This window comes from Cyprinodon tularosa, unplaced genomic scaffold (genome assembly GCF_016077235.1).
Source record: "Cyprinodon tularosa strain WSP-4 unplaced genomic scaffold, ASM1607723v1 ctg164, whole genome shotgun sequence".
Classification (NCBI taxonomy): Eukaryota; Metazoa; Chordata; class Actinopteri; order Cyprinodontiformes; family Cyprinodontidae; genus Cyprinodon; species Cyprinodon tularosa.
This window is the reverse complement of record NW_024038475.1, coordinates 670,212-675,802: the sequence shown is the minus strand read 5'-3', so window position 1 is coordinate 675,802 and position 5,591 is coordinate 670,212. Positions and strand designations below refer to the sequence as shown.

The following is a 5,591-nucleotide window of genomic DNA, read 5'->3' as shown; positions in this document are numbered from 1 at the left end:
TGCAGGCTCACTCACCGCCTGCATGCCCTGCTGAAAAATAAATGTGCTAAGTGTACTAAAATTTTGCATACTTTTGTGTACTTGAAGGCACACTAATCATTACTATACTTTAAGTGTGTTTATGATTAGTTAACTTGAAGGATGCTATTTTGGAACAACTAATTTTGTACTAAATATATTTTAATTGTAATTAAATTGTGGACAAGCTCAACTTGAAGTGTATTTAGTGTACTTTGATGTGCTAAAGTGGAACAACTTAAAGTATATTTTGTATACTTTAAGTATATGAGTTTATATGTACTAATATATGCTTAATTAGTCAAATTAAAGTGCACTATGGTTGTATTATAACTACATTAAAAATGATTTGTTAGTGTCTTAAAAATATATAAGCTTTATACTTTTAATATACTCTTACTGTGGTAATAATATGCTTAATTATACTGTTGGCTTATTCCAATTACTAAAAAAGCATACTTTGCAGTTAATAGTAAATATACTTTATCATTACATTGCTATACTACTTTCTACCTTGCACATTCTTGCAAATGTATTAACAGTATACTAAATGCTGAAAGACTTGTGGATATACTTCCGTGCAGATGAAAAAATATACTTTAATGTATTTGAAACATGTCCAAATTATAGTACATTACAAATAATATAACTTGTACTATCTCAGAATGTATAAACATTTACATATCGACGTTAACCATTTTCATTATAAAACTTACAACACATTTTCAAATATTGGTACTTTAGTACACTTTGTAGAAATATGTCAATTTCAGGCAGCAGACCTAAACATTACAAATAAACTTTAAAGAACGCAGAGGAATACTGAACAATGAAAAACAACATTCCTTATTATTGCACCCCTAAACCCTCCCACCATACAAAAACACGCCCACCACACATTATTTTCCTTTTTTTGGCTGAACTGCTCATTGTTACATTTTCGTCTGATGGCCGTGCGCACATCAGAGACACTTGTCTACGGAAACTCCAGAAGAACAGCGTCTGTTAACCAAACAGAGAGATACTGTAAATTCATAGTATTTTTGAGCAGTACATCAGAAAAGTCTGACAAATTGTATCAGTATGATATACCAGGGTCCATAAGTGCACCAGAAAAAAAAATTGTCCATTTCAGTTGAATTTAAATAAATCTGATGCATCAAGTGGTTTTATCAGATCTGATCAAAAAAATTAAACAAAGTAACAACAAAAATTGTCAGAGATCTCAGAAAAGAAAAAAATTATGAATCCGCAGAAAGAAAGGGAAGAAAAATCCTTAAGTTTCCTTGTTTTTCCTACCACCCTCCAGGGAACCGGATGGCATTCACATTGGGAACATTCTGCATCAACATCTCTGGTGGAGTCTAGTCCAGTCCATACAATGAACTGCTCAGCTGTAACAGCAGATTCTGCAACTATGTAAAAAAAAAAACAGCCTGCACACAAATGTGCAGAGCAATTACTTCAATTGGAAAATAAATCATGTAATCACCATAATATAAATTGGTTTTTACCACATTTATACAGACAAAAATATAAAGTAAAATTATCAATTTACATGTGGTTCACTGTCTAAGAAATCATTATGGTCAGTAGTCAATACTTGTATCTGGAAAAAACAATCCAGGACACCTATGAAGGGTTAATTTTACGTTAACCCCTTGTGGGGGTTTTACAGCAACATCACACAAGATGTAGCTAGCTTGAAAGTGCATTTTCTTTTTTAGAAGAGCACATGGGGGGTGTGTTAGCCTCCTTCTCACTGTGCTAATGCATTCAATAAATCAAAAGAGCTAGTAAAATTACATATATTACAAAACATTATATCCTGACTGGTTTTACATCTCAAAAAATATATATATTTCATTCACAGGTTCATGTGAACTCACCAGGATATTCTTCAACACAATAATACAGCAAATCTTCCTGCTCAACCGATTACATCTCCTGTTTCTACAATACAAATATAATAATCAAAATCGCGTTTTATACAGATATCTTAAGATTTCAAAACCAAATGGGAATGTTTTGAAAGTTACCTCTCTCCATGCAGACCAAGGCCTTAAAAGAAAAGCACGCTAGCTCTGAGCAGGGAGGAGCCGTGACTAACTGCTGTGCAGGTGTGGTGCATTCAAAGTCTATGGGAATTCTGATATCAGTACTGAACCAAAAACTCCCCAAGACTAAAATTCTTGGGGAGCTACTACTTTACAGACATCAAGGCCAAACAACCTCCACATATCACTCCTATATGCATGAAGTGCTGTCAGCGACTTTTAAATATGTGCACTCACCAATTGGTCTTGTTTGCAGTAGCCCTGCTTTGATCCATTAAACAATACTAATGAAATGTTCTTTTTTGAACACTTGAGACAATTGTAATGTGTTAAGTTTATTTCTTTTGCATTTGGCCAGTATTAACTTTTCTGTTGCAATGTGGGTTATGCTATTTGTTAGATCATAATGTAGCACTGCACCAGCTTTAAACCACTTGCTTTTCAGCAGAACACACATTTTTGTGCACCTGTACTTTTGAAGTGAACATTTAGTGTTTTGTTCAATGTGGTTTTGTGTGTAAGATGTATTGTATCATATTTCTTTTTCAAAACTTATTAAACATTACATAACAACTGCAATAATTGCTATCTGTGTACTTTACACACAGCACAAAATTGCATAATAGGGTTTAAGTGCATTTTTGTAGTTATACTATTGAACACTTTCCAAAAGAATTACCTGAAGTACAAGCGTATATAACTTCACTTCATAATTAGATTCAAATGTAACTTAAAATGCACTCAAACTTAATATTACAGTGTCGATATTAAAATGTGTACTTTTAAAATATGCTTTCAATGTACGTTACAATGACAACTTTGAGCATACAATTTAAAATATAGCAAAAATATATGTAAAAACAAATTTAAAATAAGTACACTTTAGAAATTACACATAACTTTCACTTAAAGTATACTTTTTTAATAATATATTTCTATAAAGTGTAACATAGTGTAATTATGTTAAAGTGTGTTAAAAGTATTAGCATGAAAGCGTAATGTTAGTATACTTTTTATATATTTACAAAAAGTACAATTTGTCTAAGTACATTTTCAGTAAACTATAGGAAATATGAATATACTTGAAATACAATAAAGCACATTTTTTTTTTACCAGGGTGGACCTGGGGAAAATAGAGCGACTTTAACCTCCTTAGGCTTAAAATGCAGATCAGTCTCTGAGGGCCGGATTTATCAAGATCCAATTTTGCGTGCAGTAATTTGCGCTCGCAAAGTGGAATTTTGCGCGAGGGGCTGAACCATGGTTTGCGGGTGATTTAACAAGAGCGATTGCGTAACTGGTGGAAGGTGCAAAACTGTTGGAGACGCCCTATTTAAATGATGGTTTTGCGCGTTTTGTGGTTTGCGGCAAAGTAGTTTGTAGTCTGTACAAACTAGTGCATTAAGAAATTTAAATCTTACAGTGACCCCCAACAAAAAAAAAAAAAATAAGTATATATATATATTTATTTATTTATTTATAAATTGGCAACCTTTATTCCCTAAGGTGGTATGTGCTGCAGTAAAAAAAAAAAAACAAAAAAAACACAGGTGTTTTGTATTGGCCTGTGACTGTGGATGAGATCCCCGCAGCATCTGGCACGTTGCTCCACAGGCGCAGGGGGAGAACCCCGACCCCGTCGGACAGCACTTCTGAAAAAACGAGATTAGAAGATCCCAGCTCACGCTGCAACCGTACGCTGGAATGACCCAGATGCAAAAAAGTGCAATGTTGCAAGGAGTTTTGTGTTATCTGGTATTGCGTGGGTCCTCCTTGTGGCTGGCTCCAAATCCATTCGGAGTTCCCCCAACAGCTCCAAAATGGCAATGCTGGATAAACGATATGTTTTGATGATCGTTTCCTCGTTCATTCCAAAAATATTCACACGGAGTGAAAAAATGAGTTCTCTGCGTCTCCTTGCTTCATTTCCATGTCTCCTTCTTGCGACAATAACCGCTGCCATGTGTGCGCAATTACGCATACAGACCATTTGCACCTTCTTTTGAAACGTGTTAAATATAGAGTCAGATACCGTTAGCAAAATTGCGTTCAAGTTTGATAAATCACTTTGCGAGTGCTAAATTAATATATTTACATGTTCTCCTCCCACAAGACGCACTTTAGCGTGTAAACGCCCCATATATTCATTGCAGAAAAAGTACTAAATGGATCACAGGCGCTATTTAGCACGTTTTAAAGATCAAATGCTTTTAGCACGCTGTTGATAGATCAGTTTGTACATTTTTTAGCGTGCGCAGTGAAATAGCTCACGTTTTAATACACGCAAACCTTTGATAAATCCGGCCCTGAGTGGATACTTGAACCAATAACCCTCTTCATCTCTTTCATACCCGTGATCTTTTAATGCTTATGAGCATCAGTGGTCATGCTTCATGTGCAGTCGCATTGATATTTCACCTTTGGTGTTAATAATAATTCAGGCAGCCGGCAGCAGTAGGTGACACTTGGCTTTATTTGCAGTTGGGACAAATAATCAGTGAAATGGTACATGGACTCAATTTATCTAAATCCTCTATAGTCATACTAACCAGAGTGCTTTATACTAGAGCCACATTCATCCATACAAGCACACAGGCGCACAATAATACGCATGTTGGTTAGAAACACATTGCACAGAGGCCCATCGACAGGTGACAGGAGAAAAATAGACTTCAATAAAACCTTTTTATTGCAGGACGGCTTCCCACTGAGCCAGAATGAACTCCCAATCACTGAATAGGAGAGCTGCAGTGTAAAAAAAAGTAAATAAATAAGAGGGTGGAGCAGATGACGCATTATATCCTGTGACTAATCAAAAAGTGTAAAAAAAAAAAGTACATACCCTGATTAAAAAACAACAACACATCCAAAGTCCTATTTACTGGAAGCCGTGTTTTGATGGGATTTATGAGCAGGAAACAGAACAATGGGCTGATGCATCGGTTTTTCCGGCTCATCCTGTTTGGAACCTGCGCTCTGAAGACATCAGTCTTGGCAGTCTTCTTGGCACACTTGATCATATCTGAATGGCATATTTTATAATAATCTTCAACAAAAAAACAATGATAGAGAATCTTTAAGAAGTATTACTTTAAGTATAAAATAAGGCGCCAAATTAGGATACAAGTCATTGTGAGGCAAACATGTTGAATATATTCCTACTTACAAGGGTTTATTACGCAAAGTGGTACAACTTTATCCAAGGAAGCCCAGCTGATTAAAGCAGACTAGTGGCTCAATCAGAATACAGCAAATTTTAAAGGCATACTATGCAACATTTTCAGTTAATTAATGTGTTCCATAACTTTTTGGATGATTAAATGAGTCATTTCAGGTTGAACAAAGGTATTCTCGGCCGCCCTGGTGGTCTGTGGTAGCCTAACGTAGTCCGACTCAATTCTAGTCAGAATATGAGTCTGATACTGCTCCATAGAGCTGTGATTATGGGGCGTGTTTCGAACGAACCAGGAAAAAAAATGCCTCTGCACTCAATTGGATAGACCTACAACCAATAA

General features: G+C 35.5%; 1 long non-coding RNA gene across 2 annotated transcripts; it reads right to left on the bottom strand.

Moving 5' to 3' along the window:
- Positions 1-738: 738 nt before the first annotated feature.
- LOC119780674 lies at positions 739-2,889 on the bottom strand. Of its 2 annotated transcripts, none has more exons than XR_005280432.1 (4): positions 2,058-2,889; positions 1,908-1,971; positions 1,111-1,454; positions 739-1,020 (listed from the first exon to the last, which is right to left on the bottom strand). It is a non-coding gene; the product is annotated as an uncharacterized LOC119780674 (long non-coding RNA). The 2 variants fall into 2 exon arrangements; XR_005280431.1 differs by having other exon boundaries at positions 927-1,020; positions 1,318-1,454; positions 2,058-2,879.
- Positions 2,890-5,591: the final 2,702 nt, after the last annotated feature.